Below are 25,456 nucleotides of genomic sequence, written 5' to 3'. Positions count from 1 at the left end.
CTTTATAATACCCACCCAAGAATACAGTCTTTATTTTCATTTACTCAGATCTTTTATGTCCTTCAGAATACAGTATTCGTCAGGTAGTTCTTGCAAACTTGTTTTTACTGCTGTCCAGAATACTATCTTTTTCATTTTCTTCATTATGTTTTCTAAACTGACTATGCTGGCACACTGCTTTCCTGTGCTGGTGTGTTTAAAAAAAAAAAAAAAAGCACTGTGATTGTGTTTATCTTGTCTGGCCACCTTACTGAAGTTTTGTTATTAGTTCTAATTTTTTTCAATTGATAATCTTGGATTTTTAAGCACATCTTGGATTTTTAAGCACACACTGACAGCAACAATGACAATTTGGGCCTAGCCTTAAAAGACAGGGAAAAAAAACTAGAGAAAATATTTCCAAAAATACATATATTAGGCAATATTTACAATAAAGACCAGCTAAGAATCAGCAAGACAACTTTAATAGAAGAAAGGAATAAACCAAATCGTTTAAAAGACTAAAAACTGGTGAACACATTAAAATGGTAACTTCATTAAAATACAAATTAACGAAATACCAACAACTGCCAAGATAGATAGATAATATCTAATGTTGGAAAGCATATGGAATAATGAACACTCCAGATGGGATTATAAATTGGTAAATCTTTTTACAGGGTAATTCAGCATTATCAAAAAATTAAGTGCATACTCTCATCCAGAAATTCCACTTCTAGGAATTTTTACATTATACTCAGGTTCTAGAGTTAAAGGGTAAATTATACAATGCCTTATGGTGAAAAAAACAAAAAAAAAAAACCACCTTGATGATCCCATAAACTGTTCAAGTAGATGTTCTTTTATTCAAAAATGCTTAATATACATAAATATAAGTTATATTTACCAATTACCAATGTACATAGATCCTAAAGAACACATGGACAAAATAAAATTTATTTTTTTTTGAGAGAGAGAGAGAGAATTTTCCATGCCCAGGGCTGAGCCCAAAGCGGGGCTTGATCTCATGACCCTGAGAGCATAACCTGGGCTGAAATCAAGAGCTGGACGCTTAACCGACTGAGCCACCCAGGCGCCCCAAAGATTTTAGTTTTGATTATACAGGCGTACATACGGTCAAATTCTAACAAGTCAAATGCATAAAATGCAACTTTACTGCTTTATTAGAAATACCAGCACACCTGTTTCTATATGCAAAGAAGCTTCTTGCAATATCATTAAGTAACAGCAAAAATACAGAAAATAATTCAAATGTCAGTCAGCAGGGAAATAAAATATATTATTTTACATCTCTACAATGTAATACTATAGTCCTACACAGCTATTACAAAGAGTGAGCTACTGCTATATATTCTGACATGGAAGGTTTAGGATTTATTGTCAAGTTAAAAATAGAACAAACCACGTATTGCATGTTACAAAACATTTTTATCTGTATCTAAGTGCATAGAAAGACGCCTATTAAGGGTGCCTGGGTGGTTCAGTCAGTTAAGCGTCTGCCTTCAGCTGGGGTCATGATCTCAGGGTCCTGGGATGGAGCCCTGCATAGGGCTCCCTGCTCAGCGGAGAGTCTGCTTCTCCCTCTCTGTCTGTGACCCTCCTCTCTGCTTGTGCCCTGTCTCAAATTAAAAAGAAAGAAAGGTGCATATTAAGTCATTAACTCCGAATACACTTCTGGAACAGGATGAGATGGGAGACTGAGGAGAGTATTACATATTTGCTGCAAGTACGTCTGTATTTTTATACCTTAAAAATTACAAGTACTTATTACTTTGTAGTTTTTTTTTTAACAGAAAACTGAGGGGCCGTGGTATTTATGGTTCTGTGCGACTTTCTAGGTTTATGAGAAACAGGTGTTCTGAGGAGTCTCCGTGTCGATTTCAGCTACTGATAATCCGTTATCTGGGAGTGACTAGCGAAGATTCATTGTGCCGCGCACAGACCACAAAGAAGAAAACCAGAGCTGGTATCCAACAATTCCAAACATTCTGGTAGACACTTAAATACCCAGGCAATGTGATCCACTGTGTTCTGTGTCCAAATGACAGTAAACTCTCTGAACATTTTAACAGACTTTTCAGGGATCACAAACACGAAAGATTTTATTGTATTCTTAGAGAACGTAAAAAAATAAGAATAAAAATAAATCTGTGTGTTCCTTTGAAGAACAACCTCCCCCACCAAAAGAACAATAAATGGAAAACCTCAAGAGGGCAGAATGAGGGTAGAAGAGTGGATGTGGAAGACTGGAGAGCGAAGACCCTGCTATTTCCTAGGGATTAACATTTACACAAACACTGACTACAGTAATGGAGGGCCTTTTCCATCCTTTATCATTTTGTTTAGTTTATCTGGACGATGATGCAAAACAAACCCAAAACGAAGCAGGGGACATGGCTACTATCTATGCAACTCTTCCAACACGTAAGTCACCAGGAAATCCAGACACCACTCTGCGTCCGGGCTCACAGGGATTTCCCAACTCTGAAAATCCCACATTGCAATGTAACAGGACTTGAAATCTTACAAAAGGGAGTCATTGTGCTACTTTAAAGCCGAGCCCTATACACAGTCTCCTTAAGTATAAAACACACCGTCAAGCTGACCAACCCCAGCAGCACTGATCTTAGATGAAACCCGACGCGACGTTCTTCCCTCTGTGCAGTGTGCTTCACGCGTGGTTTTCTCCAGGAGCCATCCTTCGAAGTCTGGCGGGAAAGCAAGTAGAGACACTGCAGGACTTCCACGTGCCCAACAGCGAGCACGGCATGGTGTGTCCACGCACCGCCATCTAGCACACCAAGCGGTTAACCGCATGGTCTGGCCCAGGTGCTCCCCAAGACAGAGCCATGACATCCTCCCAGCCACGCCCAGTCCCAGGTCTGTCTGGATCTCTCCCCATCTCCTTGAAGCCTGTTCCAGAATCTGGTGTCTGACACGGTAAATGATACAAATGCTTGGAGAAGTGAATGAAGCTCAGAAGGACAAAAGCAGAGTCCTCCAGGAAAAAGTCCTGCGGAGGCGGCTCTCTGGCAAGGGGGCCGGTGAAAAGGTTTTAAGCAGGACGACAGAGCGCATCTCCATTTTTTGAAAGGTTACCCTGGCTGTCCTGAAAAAGCAAGGACTACAGGGAGCCCCAGCCGGTAAGGCAGCGTGGGAAGCTCTGTCGGTCACCTGCATAGGGTGGTTAAGGGAGAAGGATGGGGAGACGTCCACAGATTTGAGGGAGGCAGAATTGTTTTCGGTGAGGGACTAGTTAGGGAGGGAGATGGAAGAGGTGGGCACCTGGGGGAGGGGGGCAGATGTGGAACACAGGAGGTTTGGGGGTGAGGACAAGGACATCAGTTACTGGAAGGGTTAAGTTCTTTATGGTGTATGGAAGACATCCAATTCGAAGTGGTGTGGACCCCCTGGATGTTTGAATCTGATGATCACGGCAGAACTCTGGGGTAAAGGATGTCCTCCAGAGGCATGCAGAATAAGAAGAAATGAAGACAAAGGACAGAGGTTCGAAGGTATACTTTCATTTTAAGGACCAAATCAACAACAACAAAAAGACGAAAAGGAGAATAAAGGAGCAGGGGTAGAGAGGGGGAGAAAAGTCCATAGTAACATGGAAGCCGAGTAAAGAAAATGTCATGAACAGAGAAATCCAAAAGTAAAACTGGTCAGTAATGGGATAACAAGCAATTTTTGTTTCCTATATTTTACTGTATTTTCCTAGGATCCTCGGTAGACATGTTTTAAGTAGGCCCCAAGGGCAGCGTGGAGCCCAGCGTGAGGCCTGAACTCACAACCTGACATCAAGACCTGAGCTGAGATCAATAGTCAGACTCTTAACCAACTGACCCACCCAGGGACCCCTCAAAAATTTTTTTAAAAGAAACACTGTGCAAAGCGTCTGCTATACTGTCTCATAAATTTTACAGTTATAGTCTGTGATCCAGAGCGCGTGTGTTCTGAGTTCCTTTACTGGGTCTGGCCATCTGTCCGCTCCAGCTTCGTGACCAGTGACACACATCACCCAGCCTCCTGTCCAAGGTCTGGAATCCCAGCAGAGCAGAGCTGGCTGGCCTACACACAAATGGTCCAGTGACCCTGGGTTCATTAGCATACTGTTGGAAGCAAACACGCCAACCAGCAACAGACCCTGCCTACTTTGTCCCACTTCCCACAACTACGAAAGCCGAACCAAAGCGCCCCAACTCTGCACCATCTCCTATAAACAAGAGAGTGCCTATAAACACAGATAGAGGAGGTCCAAGACTTACCAAAAATATTTGCTTACTGCCTCTAAAAAGGACTTATGTTACTTAGAAGGGACCTGGCCCAGCACGAACCACATCATTAATGAAAATGAGAGCAGCCGACAGCACGGATAGTAACCAATGACCTATTGTTCTGATGACGGGAGAAAGGTATGACCAAGATACTTCTAAGAAATAGTCTACTCATCTCTCTTGACCCACAACACCATCTGGCACATCCTACACAGCTTACCATCTCAGCCTACTCCAAAAAGGGTGCTGTTAAGACCTTTCATTCTGTCCATTTCACAAATTAACACAAAGCACAGGAGTTATTTACTTGACATCTGGGATCCAGAAAGAGATGACAGCTCTTCCTCCAGGGAGAGAAACAGGGATCAATTAGAACAACGCAGTTTTTTTCTTTTCTTTTTTTTTTTTTTTAAGATTTTATTCATTAGAGTGAGAGCGCACATGCATGGCCAGGGAGGGGCAGAAGGAGAAAGAGTCTGAAGCAGGACGAAGGGCTTGATCCTACAACTGTGAGATCATGACCTGAGCCAAAACCCAGAGCCAAACGCCCAACCGACTGGGCCGCCCAGGCGCCCCTGCCCCTTACTTTAAAAAAGGGAATGGGCTCCAGACTCAGCTGCCACATTGCTCAAAGTTGGGCTACTGAACAAAAGCAACGCATAGGTCCCTTCCAGATCAATAAACCTAGGATAACAAATCTATGTCATTACACTGACAACCAGAATGACAAAAAAAAAATCTTTAAAACTGGATTTTGAACATATACATTTCCATGTTTACATACTACTGTTTGAAAAGAAATGTCTGTTTCGCGAAAGGAAACTTTTTTTTTTTTTAAGATTTTATTTATTTATTCGACAGAGATAGAGACAGCCAGTGAGAGAGGGAACACAAGCAGGGGGAATGGGAGAGGAAGAAGCAGGCTCATAATGGAAGAGCCTGATGTGGGGCTCGATCCCATAACTCCGGGATCACGCCCTGAGCCGAAGGCAGATGCTTAACCACTGTGCCACCCAGGCGCCCCAGGAAACAAACTCTTGAAGTAATCTACATTGAGTATTTATACATTTTCAATCTTGTAAAAATGGAGCACGATTTGAATGTTGTACCTGCCATTTGTTTTATTAGGTAAACTCTAACCTCAAATGCGGGGCTCAAACTCACCACCCTGAGATCGACACTTGCCTGCTCCACTAACTGAGCCAGCCAGGCACCCCATCATTTCTTTTTTTAAATACAGCATTTTAAAAATAATTAATTTACTTCAAAATAATTCTTGGGACAAGGAGCTTACGTGTCCAGAAAGTTTACAAATTTTGGATTATTTTGTCCAAGTGGATTTTTACTATACTTGGTCGAGGGCGAGAATCACAGGGATGGGGGTGCTAAAAATAGACGTTATGAAGCGGAGGGAAAAGTACTTGTGAGAGCCGGACTAGCAATTAGCAAAAAGCGGTATCACCAGTATTAAAATAGGAAATCTGAGCCCATTCCGGGAACAAGGTCCTGGACTGCCACAGCCATCGAACTTCACAGGCTGGCCCAGCTCCCCAGCAGAAGTCCCTGGGCCCAGTGGACAGCCTTATAAGGCAACCACGCTCAGAGAGAGATAACAACACTGAGCACTTAACATTTCCACAGGCCTCTACAAACATTAACTCATTAGTTCTCACGGTATTCTGGGAGAGCTCCGCCGCTGTCATTTCCAAGAGACTGGAGAAGGTGGCCATCTGACCCACTACAGTTAATGATGCCAAAAGGGGTAAGGAGCGGCAGGTCTCCTTGGGTGCTTGGTTCGGGGCCAAGAGCGCCTCAAATTGTGTCAGGAATGGAGTAAATGCTTTCTTATTAGCGAACAGGAAGGAGGAGGAGGAGGAGGATTTTTCAACTTTGACAGTGAGGAACTGGCTCCAGCCTCCCCCCTCCAGCTCCCACAGCGTCTCCATAGGATTCCAATCCTTGGAATAATTAAGACTCCTACTTGAACAGGCTAGGAAAAGGCAGCAAGATCTAGGCAAGGGTGTGGAGTCAAGACATGGCTTGTGTGAGGACAGGAAACTTGCTCCCCCCAAGTTGGTTTTCATTCTCCAAGAGGACACTTAGTACCCGCCTCTTCGCCTCCTTGAATAAATTTGGCAACCGTAATTATAGTGCCTGTAAGAAATAAGACAGCCATCTCTACAGCTTGGAGAGGGTTAAGGGGTCTTGGTTTTTTTGTTTTGTTTTTTTAATTAAGAAAACCTCAACGTAGTAGTTATCAAATAAGGTTTCTTGAGAATCTATACCATAGGACATCTTACGGCCAGGTGCTGGAAATATACAAGAGCAGCAGTTCATTGTGTACGTGTGTGTGTGTGTGTGTGTGTGTGTCTGTGTGTGTGCATAATTTCTAAGTCACCTGGAATAGAAGCTCTGCTAGACTTTAAAGTCTCCACAAGATCAAGACGCTTAGCTTCATTCATGGATTCTCCCCCAAGGCACAAAGTCAGTGCCCCATAGGTATTTGTTGGTCTTTAAAGAAAGGAAAAAAAAAAAAAAAGGCTCGAGGTCCGAATAAACAAACAGACATAGGTATTTGTGAAGTGCATATATGAGGTAGCACATTCAGTAGGTAAGTCAGAGGCTGACATAATAATACGGAGGGAAAGCTCCATAGGCAAGTAGGAAAGGCCACAGGGTAAGCCTGGAAGAGAAAAAAAAAGTCAACACATGCAGTGGATGGAAGAAAACACTCTATGCACTAGAACATCAGGGACCTGGAGGCGGAACACCTTAGTTAAGAACAGAGCACCCAAAAAGTGGCAACAACTTAAACGTTCAACTGAAGAATGAATAAACAAGATGTGTTCTATTCCATACAAGGGAAACACTATTCAGCCATAAAAAGGAACACAGTACTCGGGGCACCTGCCGGGCTCAGTCAGAGCATGCGGACTGACTCTTGCTCTCAGGGTCTTGAGTTCAAGCCCCATGCTGGGCACGGAGCCTACTTAAAGAACGAACGAACACTAGACTAGCTGCTGGGTGGAGTCTGAGGAGACCGCGCCTACAGGAAGACAGCAGACAAGTTCAGAAATGCAGGAAGGGGCCTGGGCAGGGGGAGCTTTGTCTGCTAGAGAAATCTGGATCTGGGGGTGCCTGGGTGGCGCAGTCGGCTAAGTGTCCGACTCTTGGCTTAGGTTCAGGTCATGATCTCAGGACTCTCTCTCTCCCTGCCTCTGCCCTGCCCCTGCTCACGAGTGCTCTCTAAAATAAACGGTTAAAAAAAAAAAAAAAAGCCTGGATCTTACCTAATGACGACAACAAATGGTGACGTCCTGGGCTCTCCCATCTTCAGAGCACTTTCATATACCTCAGACCCTTTGATCAAGGAATTTGCAAATGTTTTCAAATGTTTTCAGGTGCTAGCGGATTTATGGGAGTAACACCTTTGGAAGAGTCATCTGCTATGAGCAGCGAATGGACTAGGGGTGAGAAAGGCAGTGGAGGCTGGGGATGTCATTTAGAGTCCAGACAGAGGGTGGTGTGGGGTGGGGGGAGCAGGACGGAAAAGATGGAAAAGAACAGTCTATGGCATGAAGTCCAAGGCAACCAAGAGTTTCTGAAACTCAAGATGCTATGTATAACTGGGTGACCCACCTCCTTGAAAAGAACTTGCCACATTGCTGGTCACGGAGGACCTGGGCAAATCTCGTATCTCAGATTCCTCTGTGAAAGCAGAATCCCAAGAGGCAAGAGGCTCAAGAGACCTCTTGATCTCCTTATTAAATTTACTTCGAAGAACAGTCCTCCAGACTGGCGTTGAGGTTCAGCATAAGAGGACAGACTTAGAACGAACTGCCTACGTCTTCAAATCCAGGCTTTGGTATTTATTAGTGACCTAGACCAAGTTATTTACCTCTCTGAGCCTCAGGTCCTCACCTGCTAGCGGAGGGAGGCCTAAAGGAGTTAGCATACAAGAAGCGATGTGAGCAATGCCTAGAACCAAGTCCACAAGATCCGCTTGTAACCCATCGATTACAGTTCTCAGGTCAGCTAGGCTTCTGTATAGCACTTACCAGTTCGCGAGCCTATATTTACTTGTGCTTTTATTTGTACAGTACACACTTCTCCACTACCCTGAAAGCTCCAGGAAGGTCAAGTTCAAGGTCTGTCTGCTGCCCATTGTGTCACCAGGGCTTCATATAGCAGGAGGGCAGTATCACTGGACGGACTCTCTCACCTAGCAATTACACATTTGGTTTCCAAAGCCAAGAACCACTGCGACTGATATAAAGCCATGCTATCCTTAAGAGTCAGAATGGAGACGCAGTCAGGGAGTAAACAGTTTCATCAAGGAAGCGAAAGGAGGAATAGTCAAAGAGGAAAAGACTTTATTTATCCAATATGCTAATCTGAAAGTCTGTGTGGCCTTGCAAGCCTAGTTTAAAAAAGAAAAAAAAAAGGGTTTAGCATATGGACATTGGGTTCTGCAGGGTATAGATCTATCCTGCATGGAGCGGGTGTGGTTGGGGAAACCAACGACAAAAAAAGTCTTGAAGATATCCTTCTCATGGTCATTCATTTACTTATTTATTCATAAAAGGTAACAGCCAGTTAGGGTCCTCCTTGCCATATAAATACACCCACCTTCGTTTCTACTTCCAAACTTTTATGACGGGGACACTCCTACCCCAGTGCCCATTTCTACCAATTTCAATCTTACCAGTTCATTAAGGCTCATCTCTTCCACAAAGCTGGTTTTACTTTCATCCACACTGATCTCTTTGAATTTCTGAGCCCTGTCTGTATTACACAACTTGTCAATTTATATAGGAACTCAGTGTCATTTTCCCATTGTTTTCTGCGCTGACTAGGTCTTTCCAAGTAGGAAAGGAAGTAGGCAGGAAAAGTGCTTCTTGGTAACCACCTCTACATCCCCACCGAACAGCCAACAAAACACCGGGTTCAAGGCCTGTCTTCAACCAGGACTAAGGACTGTACCCCCGGGGGAGCTGAACCTCTTCACCACTAAACAATGTCCCCCTTCACCGACTCCTTCACCAGCTGTCGACTGAAATCAAGGGCTCAAGGAAAAGAAGGCACATTTTTTATTTGCAAAGGAGTCTCCAGTCCCTTTGAGAAAGGCCTTATGGGCATCTAAATTCAGTATTTCATGACCTCCATGGGAATTTACCCTGAAAGACTGTTAAATTAAAGCTAAATGAGATGCAAATTCCATTCATATGTAAGAGTCAGGATGAGTCAAGACTGAGGTTTCCATTACATCTGCTCGTTTCCTCGAGTCACACTCTAAGAACATGTGTGTAGGCTTTGTGGAGGGTGTGTGCTCTGCAGGAATGTTCTGTTAACAATTAAAGAGGCCTTGTGGGCTGGGGTTGCCCTGCTCATACAGGGAGACCTGAGCTTTCCTCTTCAGACAGCGTTTGGCTCTGGCTAGATGGTGGGCACCCACAGGGAACACAGCCCCTGCGGGGAAGAGGAGATGTCCTGGTGGTCTGTCACTCAGAGGAACACTTGGGCCCACTCGGACACCGGAACTCCAGGCCCTCCTCCTCAACTCAGAGGGGAGGAAAACACTTCCACTAGTAGATACACTGCACAGTCCACACCTAAAGGCATCATTTTAACTCTATAAAAGCTCCTTCCTCCTCCAATTCGATTATGTCCAACTGACCAGTCCGTCCAAGAATGTCTCTCTTCTCGAGCGCAAGCCCTCCATGTTAACCAGAAAAGCCGAGATGGGAGGTATCCACCAGCTCTGAGACACAGGTTTCCAGAACGGAACATCTCCGAAATCGAGATGCCTTTTACAACTCAGTTTTTAAACTGGCAGGGTTATTGGTTCACCTGAAAATTGCTGCAACGGATTCACTGAAATGTTCTAGACATGCACACAGAACACCCCAGGTACTGGACTCCTCCCCGGTCACTGAGTTTATAGCCAGCAATATCTATCAGGGACCTAATACACGAAGCTCACAAAATCAACACTTTCCATGCTGTTCAACTGAACTTGAGAAGGACATCTCCAGAAATTAGGCATTTGGGGGCCTACCGCAGTACAAGAAACAGTTGGGAAAGGTCTTGAAGTGGGGTGGGGTTTGTTGTTGTTGTTCAGGTCAATCCGTCATGTCCAAGTGTTGTGCAGATCAGACAGGACTATTACGAAGCACGGAACGCGAGTGTGGAAAACTCCACAGGAGAGGAGCAACCTTTGAAAACATTTTACAACCGCGGTGGCATGGGATGCAGGAAAAAGGGGCCTGCTGATAGTCTTGGTGGGAGTAGAAGTTAGTACAATGTTTCTGAGATTTGGCAATAAACATCAAATGTCTTAAAAAGAATGCATGCCCTTTGACCCAGAAATTCCAGTTCTAAGAGCTTAAGCTTAGGAAATCCCTAAGGGTGATCACACAGATTTAGCGAGGAGGATGTACAGCAGTGTTTATACCCAAAGCTGGAAACGAGCTCCACGCTCAGTAAGGGATGGATAAAACACACACTAAGGCACATCCTCACGGCGTAGTATGAAGAATTAAAAGTGAGGCAGGAGAAATGTATCCACTGGCACCCAAAGATGTTCATGACCTAATACTAAGTTTCAAAAAAAAAAAAAAAAAAAAAAAAGAATGTAAACACTTTTATAGTATGATCTCATTTTTGTTAAAATAGAAGGGAGTGTACTTGTACACAGAGAGAAAAGGACAGAGACCCATCCTGAAGTATGAACACTGGTTGCAGAGAAAGGAACTGCAGAAGTGTTGGCGGTTGGGGGTGTTTTTGTTTTTTTTGCTTACCTGCATTTGAGGAGGGTGGGGGAGGGAGAGGAGGGGATAATGTGGGTGAATTCATTTTCCAGTAAGAAAAAGGGAAAAACTTGGGACACAATGTGATCCAATTAGGTGAACAAATTGGTTTAGGAATCTCGGAAAGGAATCTCAATCCTTAAAAATCAAAGAAAAAATCCAATGGATTCATTACCATTATTTTCATCTCTTCGACACAATACATTACTACCCTTCCTCTGAGGAATGTTGGCAGAAATGACGGATAGAATTAAGTGCATAACAGGATTTAAAATATGCACAAACATCCCAGGAGGAAATCTCTGTGGTACGTGGCCCGGTGCTGTAGAAGGGGGTACCACAAATGCCCAATACAGCAACGACAAATTACAGTAATATCCTAGAGCTCCCGCAAAGGCGAACCACCTCAGGACTTCACAATGAACAACAGGCTTTCTCCATCCCATCCCTATAGGAGAGATTTCCTCTGAAAAAAAAAACAATCCATTAGAAATGGGGAGGGAGGGGAGGTATTTATGACAGGCTTTCCAAGGAATAGGATTGCAATTTCAGTTTGGAAAATATAAGGCATAGTTTTGTGGAGAGATTTCAGAGAGCACTGGAATGAGTGGGAGGACCCAGGTCACACGGAGGGGTTTCTGTGCCTGCGTCTCCTCTGCACTGAGCAGCACCCAAGTTTTACTTGGGCTGCCTTTATTAATGAGTAAGGAAAATGGGGCGCCTGGGTGGCTCAGTTGTTAAGCGTCTGCCTTCGGCTCAGGGCGTGATCCCAGCGTTCTGGGATCAAGCCCCACATCAGGCTCCTCCGCTGGGAGGCTGCTTCTTCCTCTCCCACTCCCCCTGCTTGTGTTCCCTCTCTCGCTGGCTGTCTCTCTTTCAAATAAATAAAATCTTAAATTAAAAAAAAAAAAAGAGTAAGGAAAAAAATAACACTTTTTTGTTGACTTCAGGATAAGTTCGCACCAACAGGATTTCTCTGCATAATCATGACCCATGAAACAACAAGAGCAATTTTCATGTTGATTAGAGGCCTTCGGGGCTGGTGGAATGGCGGGGCAAGGGCAGTTTAGAGCTAAAACTTCTCCAATGTATATTTGCCAAAATCAGAAACTCACGATATTCCAAAGCCCCATAAGCATTTTTCAGGCTTCCTCCTTCCCCCCTCCACTCCCCTGACTTTTTTCTAAGATACAGAGTCTGCAGGCTGGGTTCACTATGACCAAATAGCAACAGATGCCGGTCTTGCAGAGGGCAAGACACTGCCCTTTGATCATCCAAGAACATGGAGAGAATGGACAAACATTCCTGATCGGGACATTTTCCCTTGGCTTCAAGGTTTACCAGTGGTCGCATGAACGTGAAGAGTGATGGGAAAAGCTGTTCCACCGCCCAGTAAAATCAGATCCACTCTATCCCTGAATCCATCGAAACTACAAAGGAACCTAAGTGGAGTATACTGGTTTAGGAATGTTCAGTCTTCCTGACCATTGCTTGCAAGGCTGATGCAGAAACGGGTCTCAGGGGAAAGCATTCCAGCGCCATGCACCGCTTAGTTAAAAGCAGCTTAAATGTCGTGGGTAGTCGATCACTGGTATTTTTATCTCTTCTTTGTAAAAATACAAGTGATGTTGCCATAGATAATGACTGGAAAAGAGCAGATACTTTAAAAATGAAAAACATACGCCAAGTGTACATTGTATATAAGCCCCCAAAAGACTCTTAAGTCAGTACATAGCTCCACATGTGTAAATTAATAACACTACCACGGTAAGCTTTCTCCAAAGTTTATGCGTTAAAAAAATGAGAAACCCTACCAACACATCAGACACTGGAATTCTCAAAGAGAATCATTTTTCCCGGTAAGCCCTGGAATTTACAATGATGCGGTCTCTCAAACAATACTGCCCCCCTCAATTCATACTTAAGATACAGTCTTCAACACATTTAATACACGAACAGAGCCCCTTCACACTGGGATCTCTGAGTAGCAGCCTCAATCTTCTCTCTGTTCTGTTACGACTCTGGAGCTGTGAAGTAAAGCATCTCTCTCCCCCTAGCACACCAGTGCCCACCAAATACATCAGCAGGCCTTTCTAAAAATATAGTCACAACATAAAGCCTAAAAATAGTGACGCAACAATGTTCTTTGAAAAGATGTTTGTCGTTTTCAAGTGTTCTGAAAGCTAAGTAAACCACAAAACCATTTTCAACAAAATGTGTGTTTCTAATTATTAGTGGGAAGATTTATATTCCTGGAAAAAAAAAAAAAAATGGTGTGCCTGGAAGAGAAGAAGTTCATTGCGACAAGTCAGCAAGAATCTGTAAAGGCAAAATAATTTTGATAAGACAGAACTACTTTGCTAGCAATATAAAATTCGGGATCCCGCTGTACTCCTAGTGATAATAATGAGCAGTCACTTTAAAGTGCGGGAACATTCCAAAGGAGGGGCAAGGCCCAACATCTCTTCGTATGGGCCCACTATCTAACACAGCAATGATTACAAATCCTGTTGGTCAAGAGGCAGACGTCATTAGCTATTATTGGATCACCCGCTTAGACTTAGAAAATGAAAAAACAGTTAACACGAGTAATTCAAATCTTTGATTCATTTGTCAATCCACGTTTACTTACAGAGACCTAGATCATACAAAATAGTTTCTCCCCCTTTCCTCATTCTGTGTGTCTCTGCATTTTACTGGTGATGGGTTTTTCAAGAAGTCCAGATTAAAGATGAACGTCACACAGCGTGTAATTCTGCCTCACCTGGTTCCTTCTTGCCTCTTGGGGGGTAAGAAGCCACACTATCCCAAAGAGCCACCCCAGGCCCTATTCTCAAACCACTCTGGCACTCACAGTAGGTACCACCTGGGACACTTGGGAGGGCGAGCAGGGCAGGCATTTTCTCCCCTCCCCCATGAGGATGGCTAAGCAGAGATTAATTTCGTAGCTCAGGTTTTCTGCATAACCCCTTCTCAAAACACAAAGACTCAGGATGGGCCTTAAAGAGTTCTTTTGTTTAGAGAGGGTCATTTCCTGCCGTTAGCTCACACCCAGAAACTCCCACCCATTTCTCAAGGAGAAGCACTGATTTTCTTAGTGAAAAAAAAAAAAAAACAACAACAAAGCAAAACAAAATTTCAGGCTTAAAACCACCCCCCACCAACAGCTACCCCCTCCACCTGAGATGGAACTTGGCGGCTGGCGGGGCACCAGGAGAGAATCCTCTATCAAGATTCAGAAATAGAAGGGGAATGAGGCAGAAACACAGGAGAGGAGGTAGGATTCTTTTCTAGCACAGCAGGCATTGTCTGTCCAATCCCCGCGATTTAGCTAAGGAAATGAGCTTAAATGCCAAAGCAAGCAGCTTAAAGGACTTGTCCTAGGTCCCTCACCAAAGAAAAAAAAAAGTGAAGAGTATCAATGATCTGGTCAAGGACTGACTAATCAGAGGACTTCTATACCATTGTCTACATACCACGGTCTCTAAGACTAATGGACAAGGGATGACGGTGAAGTTAAAGAAGTTTGCTCAAGGTCAAGTACTAGGACATAAATGCCATAAATGGGGATAAATGCAATGGCCTGCATTTTCATGAGTGCATTAGTATGCTCGATTAACAGGCACTCTGGTGACCAGTAATGACGACTTACATTTTTTTCTTCCCGAAATGTCATCTGCTCTGCTTTACAGGGAATCAAAACAGTTTGAGTCTGTGAGGCTGACAAGCTGGTTGAAATGGTGGCTGGAAGTTGCCTCCTCCATAAAGGTTCACAGAGCCCAGACCAGGCCTTCCCTCACAGCAGCCCATACAGGTGCTTTAAGGCTGGATTTGCCCAGCTAAAGCTTGCCTTATCCTGAGCTATGCCTTTTGCAGGCAAAAGGAGGAAAGCATATTGAGCTTGGGGCCAGACTAAATCAAAGGAGAGTGCTAAGTCTATCTCCAAATCAATTCCACCTGGGTTGTTAACATTAACCCTTTGCAACCCCACAGACACATCAGCAGAACAGGAATCCAATTCATCTTGCCCTACTTTTACTTATCACGCCTTGCCGGGCCCGCATCACACTCCCGGTTCTGTGGAATTTTGTGCTAGGTTTCTGTTCTAACTGGACAAAGGCAAGGATTCCTTCATGTGTGCAAAACCGCTATGTACGCCCCCGGACAAAAGACCTAATCACTTACCATCTAAAATTCCTGGCTTAGAAACTAATATAACACTGTATGTTAACTAGCTGGAATTAAAAACTTAAAAAGCCAAAAAATAAATTTCTGGCTTACAAGCATGTGATGATTTTACTTTCTGATGTAATTAAATGGGGATACGCATCCAGAAATCATCTTGAAGGCGGCAATAATCAAGATTTAATTCAAAACTGCTGGAAAAGGTTTAGGACAATGTGGTATATTACACAGGCCCCCAGTTTGACAGATTGGTTCATATTCCAGTCACTTAACAAATTTATTGGGCAGTTTCAGACATTGTTCTAGGCATTGAGGGTTACAGCCTTAAACAAGACAGAGGTCCCTGCTGCCAGGGAGTAACATTCCAGGAGTATAAGACAAGTACATTAAGTAATGTCAGTGAGTAACAACTATCTGGAAAATAAAAGAGGGATAGGATAGTGGTTGGGAATGTGGGGTACTTTAAATCTGGAGATCAAAGATCTCTCTGGGTAACATCTGAACCGATATCTGAATGAACGACAAGGATGAGGCTGCCATGAAAATATCTAGGGGTAGGATTTTTCAGGCAGACCCAATAGCACGCACAAAGGCCCTGAGGCAGGAACAAGTTTGGCAAGGAGGAGATACCTAAATAAGGCCCAAGCAGCTGAAGCATAATGAATTGAGGTTGTGATTCCTGGTAGATGAGGTCAGAAACCAGCAGGGCCCTGATCACATGAACCTCGTGCACCACTGGAAAAATTTTAAGCTTTTACCCACCAGCACTAAAACTTCAGACAAATTGCTTAATCTCTCAGAGCCTCAGTTTTCTTATACCTAAACCATGGGATGATAACACGTCATCTGGTTTGTTAAAGAGCAACGTTTAAAAACAGAGTAGACATTACTCAGTAAATGTTTAAGGAATGTGCAAAAAAAAAAAAAACAAAAACAAAAAACAAAACAAAACATCCATTAAAGCTTTTACAAGTTTGATTACACTTGGGTATGCACCTGACCTTCAACGCTCCAAATTTCTTACACATAAGATGGAAACGGAGATTTCTGCAATCAGATGGTCTCAGCGTTCCTTAGCTCTAACGGTCCCTTTGCTCAGTAGTGGGAAAGAGGTAGGAGATCCTGGAAAAGGAGGAACTGGGCGCAGAGTGGAGGGAGGGGGGGCGGGGAGAAGCGGAATTAGAACACTGGACTCCAGCACTTCGCAGGCTTCCTTCTGCTGATAAGCAAGGCCCTGAGGAGAAGCAATTCCCAACGTTTTCAGTCTCCAGTCACCCAGCATCCCCGGGCAGGCACAGGACGGAAGTGTGTGCGCATGCGCCTGAGACACAGCGCGAGTGTGAGAGTGTGTGTGTGTGTGTGTGTGTGCGCGCGCGCGCGCCTGCGTGTGTCAGAGTCAGAGACCCTCACCCAGCCCCCAAACACATCCTGTTGACTTAGAGGGATACTGTATTTAAAAACAGATGCCTCTCTGGAAACTCACACGTTTTTAAGTCCTGTAAATCACACATGCTGGGGAAAGTAATTACACTTTGGTAGCACTTCCCCTCAGATCACAAAGGAAATTCTGGTACTTCTGTAATAAGGTAGCACATTCTGTGCTGCGCCTGCTCTCAGGAGGCGCCAACTGCCCATCCTATAGGTGGGCAGGAGAGAAATTCTCACAAAACAGAATCCTGGGGATTCAAGGAAAAGCAGTTTTGTTTTGATCTCTAGGATTTCTCTTAGGATAATGTTGGCTACTGTCCAGGGTATATACCTGGTGACATTAAGAATTCAGGAAGAAGGGCACCTGGGTGGCTCAGTCGGTTAAGTGTCTGCTTTCAGCTCGGCATGATCCCAGGTCTCGAGATCGAGTCCCGCATCGGGCTCCCTGCTCAGCGGGGAGCCTGCTTCCCCCCTGCATTGTGCTTGCTCTCTCCCTCTATCAAATAAAATCTTTTTTTTTTTTTAAGAATTCAGGAAGAAAGAGGAACATCATCTAAAAATCGACTCACAAGAACTAAAAAGGAATCAAAAGTACAAACAGGTCTCTAACTTACTTGCATCGGGTTGGTGAGATGCACCTCAATTCTCAGACTCCCAGATTTCTCATACCCTTTGCAAAATCCTGGGGGCCCACAGTATCGAGGTAGGCTGCGCCGGCATTCTTTCCGCATTTTAAATTTGTGTAACAATACTGTATTACGGCCTGGAATTTGGAACTATCTTCCCAGTGCGATTAGCGTTTATTACTGCCATTTCCTTTTTCCCTCTAGGATTCTACATAACCGGCATCATAATGGGTGCAGCAGGGGGAAAAAACCTATGAGGAATACAAATGCAGGTAGTTGTTTTTCTTAAATTCCCACACCACCTTTCTTTCTTTGAGGGTTGACGCTAGCTATGAGCAGCAAGGGCAGCAAACTTCTAGGAAGGCACTAAATGAATCAATGGAAAAGAGGACCCACAGAATAAGAGGAGTCTGGGGTCTGGCAAAAGGCTCATCTTAACTCCCCACCCAATAAAGTAAAAAAAAAAAAAAAAAAAGAACCAGAAAACTTGAGGGAATATTTTCTCTAGGTCTTCCCCCTTTACCTTCCAAACCCATCTACAAAAATCTTATGTTAGCCTGATTTTTCCCTTCTAGTCTAAGATACAGCGTTGGAAAAAGAAAAGTTGTAGAAGCAAAAGCCTCAGAGCTAACTGCAAATCGTAGAGGAAAACAATTTCCAGAGACCGATGAAAGCCCCCCGGCCCCCCACAAAAAAGTGTGCGGGAAATACTATACCTAGATTTTTCTAAGCTCCCCTCCCACACTCAGGCTTTGAAATGGATAAGCACGCTGAATACGATCATGTTATAAACTAAGCAGACACAGAATACATTCCGATGTTCCTAAATTAAAAAGTGCTTTAAAATTTTTTCTTCAATTTTCCTGAGCATTTCCAGGTCTTCCCCTTCCCTCGAAGTTGAAGGTACGTAAAAACAAAACCGACAAGTGTTAGATTTTTTTGGTCTCCTTTGGGGCCTACCCTCCCAAGGTTCCCCCAGGAACCAGAGTCCCACGTCTCTCTTCAATTTTCCAGGCGCTCATTCGCATCGCCCACCTTTTCAATTACCGGCTATATTCACTTAAACTGTTCTGAAAATTGCTTGCAATCAGACCTCTCCTCTGCACTTCCAACCCCACGGTCTTCACCTCCTCTTGGCCTTTTCTCCCCTTTTCGACCGCTCAATTTGCTACGGATAGGACCTCCATTTAGCTGGCCGTCCAAAGGAGAAACCTTAAGAGGCTTCAAGAGGCTTCCTGAAGGAAACTCCCAGTCTCCCCTCGGTGCTCCGACAGTTACTGACGACCCTTTACTTGGGGGCTAGGATTCTTGCAGTACCGGCCTCACTCACTATTCTCTCTCAACTCTTCCCAAACCTGGTACAGCCCCTTTCCCGGAGTGTCCCCGAGTGCCAGGTCCCTGCTGCACAGCAGGGCAAGTCCTATCAGAGCGGAGTCAGATTCCCCGGCATGAAAGGCAAGTTCCTCCACCGTCTCCCCTACCCACGCCGCTCCCAGCCTCATCCTCCACTTCCCTTCCTCTCCTGCCCTGCCTTGCTTGCTCTCCCCTGAACTTCTCTCAGCCCTGTGTCTCTACACAGGCCAATCTTCTACCCACGTGGTCTCAACCCTCTCATCTGGCAAAATCTTAATCGAGACTCTTAGCTCCAACGTCACCCCTTAGACACAATGCCTTCACCCCCTCATCCTTGCAGTGCTACTGTGTTCCCAACTCTAACTCGGCTTGAACCCCAGGCTTCATTACACCTGTTTACATGGGGCCGCTCCAACCCGGAGCAACTGACCAGCAGAAACTAGCTCGCGTAGTCGCCGGCACCCTCAGAACGTGCCCGCCAAGGCATCTCCCCATAATACTTCCCTCAGCTCACCGGGAGGATAAAATAATGGAGTTTGCGTGTCAAGTGCCCAGTACCCGGTAAATATTCAGAAGTTCGCAATTATTATTTCTTGAGTGAATGGATTACAAAGATTTCGGGGAATTGCATAGGATCGAACATTCCAGTATTCTTTTTCTCTCAGCAAAAGCGACAAACCAGGCAACAACTTTACTGTGAGAAGCTCAAACCAGCAACCTTTCTTGAGTATGCAGTCATGCCCCCCACCCCTCCAATGATGCACTGAAGTAGTTTCGAATATTCTCCCCATACACGTTCATGATAGGGATGTGAGTGCCAGGCCTTCCCCGCACATCAAGAAAACTCATCCCGTCATGGGATGACATCCTCCCATCAACAGCATCAGTTTAAATACCTGGGCCCAGCTGGCCTGAAGCCCACTGAGCCAGGCAGCCACTTCTGCCCCAGCTATTAAGGTTCATTCCCCTCATTCCTCCCTCAGTTTTTTCTTTGACCAAAGCAAGCACTGTTCAAGAGGAACATTTGCATTCCCTTTCCCCTTCCCCCAGGCAGACACTAAGGTGCCAAATGAAACTGAACACAAACATTCCAAAGGGGCTGTCACACAGAGCAGGCTTGTTTGGGAACACAGGGAGCTCCGCGCTCCTCCACCTCACCAAAGCTTCCAGAAGTCTGCGTCCAAAAGGTCAAATGGAGTTCCACGGCACCCACCAAATTCTAATGGTGAAAACCCAAATGCACCTCAGGAGGGGCAGGCCTGCAGTGGCACCGGGCACACTCACCTGTGCACCCAAGCAGAGGCTCCGGACAGCAGGTGGAGGGACTTAATTTCCCGGCTGATCCACCCATCACTTCCCTAATTTCCCAGTGGGCAAGGACCTCAACAGTAAACAAGTGGCTGCTTTTTAACAGCCTACCCATACTAAGGCATCATCACCAACCCTACCAATAAGGATCTTTCATCTTTACAAATGATGTATTTATCAAGAATTACATGCATATCTATATGAATAAGTGTGTGTGGCGGGGGTACTCGCCTGGTAATGGAGTACTATCTTTGGGTAGGAGTTGAATATTGGGAATACTGTGATAAGATGGCATCGATCTTTAAAAAAAAAAAAATTACATGAAAGAAGGTGATGATCTGGGAGTTAAAGGAAGAGAACAAAGCAACTTCTACGGGAATTCTGAGGACAACCAGCTCTTTGGGATGGAACCTTCAGGTGACGGGAGTCTGCACAATGTAGGCTGAAACTCGGCTCCTGCCTTGAAAGCAGCTCAAGCTAGATCAAGAGGGAAAAGATGGTTGAAGCAAATGGTTTACAGAGCGCAGGGTTACATGAGGGCAATCCTGACTGTCAAGTTTGGACTTTGTTGTACAGAGACCAGATCAGTGCTGAAGGACCCATCAGAACACCGAGCAGTATGGTGGAAGGATGCACCGAGAAAGCATGTTAGAACAAGGTGAGTAGCGGAAGATCACTAAAAGGAGCCAGGATAAAAAGAATGAGTGAAATCAACATTACAACGGGCTACGAGGAACCCAGTTCCTACAGTAAGGCTTGTGAGCAAAAGGAAGTGGGACCGACCCAATGGTTTTGTGACACCTACAGATACAGCAAAGAAATTCCATGGAATACTCAGACTTTTTTTTTTGACAATTTTGTTCACATTCATTTTAGAAAATTTAGAAAGCATAGAAAAGCATTAGAAAGTAAAAATTATCTAAATTTTTATTTATATGTGGTTTGTTGATGTGTGTTTTTTTTTTTTTAACCTATTTGGGGTTTGGTTGGTGGTCTTTTTTTAAGAATTGGCACCACGTAGGACTTTTAAATCTGTTTTTGTTTAATGTCGTAACATTGACAATAATGCCCTCAATTAGAATGTTGTCAGAGGTTGGGAAGAGAAAGTCAGATTCTCCCACAGAGCCTTCAGAGGAAGTATGGCAATGCGGACGTCTTGATTCCAGATTTCTGGCCTCCAGGACGGTGAAAGAATGTATTTCTGCTGCTTTGAGCCCACAAGAAAAGTAAACATATGCATATGCACACACATCCTTTAAAAACATGGCTTTTCGCGGCTACCTACTAGTCTCTTTCAGAACTTACACCATGATTTACTTAGCAATATCCCTGGGTAAGACACAGAAGAGTCTTTATGAATGTTCACTATCAGAAGTAACTAATTCATGAACATACTTTGCCATATAACGCCAAAGTCCTCCGGAAAGCTGCATTAATTTGCGTCACCTTGCAGGACATCAGTGCCCACTTACTCGCCCCATCACCAACACTGAATTCTGTCCTTGAAGCACAAATTAATACGAACCCACAAAAACCGCATGAAAGCAACTCTGAAAAGAACCTCTACTCTATCAAACGATCCACCCGACAAATGCCATGGGAAACAAAGACAGCACAAGAGTTTATGAGGAAAATTTTAACACTCCTGGAAAAACAGCTCAAAAGTGCATGCCGTATTCGTAGCATTCTTACAGACTTTACTAGGAAGTCACTGTGCTGTCCTTTTAAAACTATCACCAACCCCTATTTGAAGGCTGAAATAGGTTGGTTGTAGATTTGATTTGGAATAACAGACTCCAGACGTGGCTGACCTGTACAAAACTATCCTGTACTTTGCCCAAGTCATGATGTAAATCTTAATGCCTAATTGAAAGCTAGAGGCTGCCACATCAAACTGATACGGGACCCTTTCTGTGGGCCAATTGGAGGAAACAATTTTCTTCATGAGCCCAGTATTTGGCCAAAATTACTAAGCACTTTTTTTTTCAAGTTTTTTTGTTTTGTTTTGCTTTTAAGTAATCTCTACACCCAACGAGGGGCTCAAACTCATGACCCTGAGATCAAGAGTCACATGCTCTTCTGGCTGAGCCAGCCAGGCACCCCACACTAAGCACTTTAAAAGGAAAGTGAGGTAAAGATTTGTATTAGCTTGTAAAGAACCAACTTTACATGATTCCTGCCCAACATCTGCCAAACATCTTTTCAGTCAATATTCCAACAATGCCAAGTTTTTTTTGTTTTTTTGTTTTTTGCTTTTCTAGTTTTAAGTACAAGAAAGTTCAAATCAATTTAAGGACAAATTGCTATTTACCACTCGTGCTTCAACATAATTCAAACACCTTTTAGAAAGGGTTTGTGATCAGCCTGAAAAATGCTCAATGACCTGGATAGAAGTAAAAAGCAAAACCAAATTACACAGTTATCGGACTTCAAAAAAAGTATTTTGAAAATTAAGTGACCAACAATAAATTTCTATCCGCTACCAGCTAGAAAAAGTCTTGATAGATAAAGCTCAACAAGACTGAGTCTGTTATACACGTACTTCTTGATTTTAATAAAGTCTGGTCCAGTACAAACTGCCAAAGGTGTTCAAAGAGAATATTGCCTGGTCCACAGTTAGAGGCAAAATTCTAGGATTTTATCAACTGTAAAATGATGTTCAGAAACTAACGCCCTTTACTTAAGCCCTATAAATCTCAGATCCTTGTTAAGATTTTGACAACTGGCTTTTCTTTAAAGGGACATGTTGCAGAGAAACACACATGTATAGCATGCAAGAAGCCCAGATGTATTATCTCTTTTACAGTTAGCTAGCCAAATCTTAAAAAGAATTTTTCCTCAAAGCTTTAAATACTATCCAAAGCAGAAGTCTATGTCCTGACCAAGTTCTCAAACTTCCAACCCCAAAAAGCTTCAGAAATTCTCCTAAATCCTGGGCTGTTCAGTCTACATGGTTGGAACCAAGTTAAGTGTTTCAGTATCAATTATTTCAGAGAAAGCTTTAAAAGCCCTCACACAGGGCTAAAATGTACTGGAAGATAAAAGGAACTCATTTAAAAAATAGAGGGGGAAAAAAACCAAACCCTTAGATTCTCTGAAGTGGTAGAGAAAGCCTAAATTGCCATCATGTTCTAGGAAATAAACTATTTTCTCTTAATGATGATTGGACTTGCTCTTCCAAGTCTGCTCAGTGGCCCCCAGAAACAACAAAATACATGTTTTCCCTTTCTTGTCATGATGTGTACATACATTTTATATGTGTGTGTTCTGTTTACTGGAGTCCTCAGCCAAGGCTTTTAAATGTGTTTGAGAACAAATTGCTGATCGCCGGGTGGGCAGGGAAAGGGTCCAGTGTGGTGGTTTTTGTATAACGCTGAGCACATTACTGGGACTCACCAAATACCATATTTATTTCACTTGTGGCTTTCAGGGTTGGGGGGGGGGGGGAGAGGTTAGAGTTTATCAAAAACAAAACAAACTGAAAACAGGGAATTAGCGCAAAATTACCTGGATCACTCAAGGCCTATTTCCTTTCTTTTCCTGAATGTTTAATATTATAAACCCTCTCTCTTCGTGGTGTATCCGTCTTTATACTCCACCTCTGGTCCGACTTGGTAAATCTTCCTAATCGTCCACTGAGTTTTAAAATAACTGTCTCGCCAAAACTGCTGACCCGTCCAGAGCCACATGCCATTCCCTCCTGAAAAGGAACATTGTCAGGGCAACCCAACAGGTAAGAGGCAGTAACTCTGCACTAAGCTCACCTGTGGTTCTACTCATACACGACCTCACACATTACGGCGGCGCCCCAGAAACAGGGCCGACAACACCTCAGCAACAGCAGCAGCGAGGCTGAGATGGGTTAAGAAAAAGAAATGTTATTTTTCTCTACTTAATTTTCTCAAGTAGGTTATGGTTTTGGAACACTTAAACCTCTTTTGCTACCTACCAAAAGCAAAATAAATAAATAAATAAATAAATAAATAAATAAATAAAACAAAAACCGTTTGGGTCGGCCTGATTAACTTTTTCCATTTACAAGAGGTCTCAATTGGGTGAGCAGAGAAAGATGGTTTCACACAATGCATTCTTACCCTTAGAAATAAACAGACTGCCCATCTAAGTGAAATAGAAAAGTTTCTGAAGCAATTGGTGTGTTAGGTGAATTACTTAAATATAGCAACTTCTTAAGAGAAGCACACTTGTCATTTTTAAAATTTTGTTTCAAGGGTAGGGAAAATAAATAGCAAAGCAGCCAGTTAAGAGTCAAGAAAAAAAGTGGAACTTGCAATTCAGGTCTCCGTCTCTTTGAAAACGGAGGAATGTCAGTAGTGGTAAAGAACTAGCATGTAAATAACACTTTTCAAAATAATAGTTTATAATAATAAGCACAATTATCCTCAGGTGTGAAAGCAATTTTCCGCTTACTGCAATTCAGGTGGGTTGCCCCATACAAATGGGCTAAGAGTAAAATCTTGTGTTTCGCATTGATTTGCATGGTCCTAGGTCCCTCTATCTTCTTTTAAATAGTTCCTTTTTTACAAGTGGACAGTGTGCTGAGGGCTTACAAGTACTAATTAAATCCTCCCCAACATTTGCTTTCACTATCAGAATCTTAGTTTGCACGCAACACGTTATCTCCATGATAACATCCTAGCCGATTTAGAATCATTGTTAACTTTATATATTGGAATACAATACCTCTAAGAATGCCTTACAGGTCACATCTAGATGCATACTTCCCTGTATCTATACACTCAAGTTCTTTTTAGAATGTCTGAGAACTCAGCTATGTGGGATCCTAAGAAGTAGGCGGAAAAAAAGTATTGTTTCTTGGACTCCAGATAACGTACCTGCGGGAACAAAGCCATTGAAAAGGACACCACAATATTCTAACTACAAAATTCTGAAACGTCTGTTCAGGAGTTCCGTCCCACAATTAAATTTTGTTTCTACCAACGGAACGCTCCGCCGCCGCAACATTTTTAACGTTGTTACAGACGCACCACATAAAATTTACGCTCAGAAGTCAAAGTCAAAGTCCCATTAAAACAGCCTAGATGATCGCTCGGTGAATTGTAAAGTTCTAAACTCTTTTACTCGCCGCCCCCCCCCCCGCATCGCCCCTAAATTTACAAAACCTAATCACCCAGGTTCGGGGTCTTTGACTCATCAGAGAAGAATGCAGCTGATGAGTTATCTATTAATCCAAAATGCCTCAGCTAGAAAGATATTTCACCAAGAACTTTTAACATCGGAACAGAGGGGGCAGGGAACAGAAGGTGTCTTTCAACAGAACTTTCCCCGAGTTCTTTCCTGACACCGCACACACAAACACAACCCACAACTTCCAGCCCCAGTCGCAGAATTAAGTCCTGACCCTCCGGGTCCCAATAAACTGAGGTCACCCAGGAGTCAACTCTCGATTCCGCTTTTAAAATCCCACGCAAACAAAGCTGAGCATTAT

The 25,456-nt window shown here is 43.6% G+C and overlaps 1 protein-coding gene and 1 long non-coding RNA gene across 12 annotated transcripts in view; both read right to left on the bottom strand.

Moving 5' to 3' along the window:
* RBPMS (RNA binding protein, mRNA processing factor) overlaps positions 1-25,456 on the bottom strand; it is a 183,035-nt gene that overhangs the window by 155,763 nt on the left and 1,816 nt on the right. The window lies entirely within an intron of this gene.
* Positions 1-25,456, bottom strand: part of LOC123780354 (uncharacterized) — a 49,515-nt gene extending 24,059 nt beyond the window's left edge. Inside the window, exon 1 of the long non-coding RNA XR_006776381.2 lies at positions 1-25,456. This exon is cut by the window's left edge and continues 2,796 nt beyond it. This is a non-coding gene — a long non-coding RNA (uncharacterized LOC123780354).

This window comes from Ursus americanus, chromosome 27 (genome assembly GCF_024610735.1).
Source record: "Ursus americanus isolate L20-20 chromosome 27, mUrsAme1.1.p, whole genome shotgun sequence".
NCBI lineage: Eukaryota > Metazoa > Chordata > Mammalia > Carnivora > Ursidae > Ursus > Ursus americanus.
This window is presented reverse-complemented; position numbering and strand designations above follow the sequence as displayed.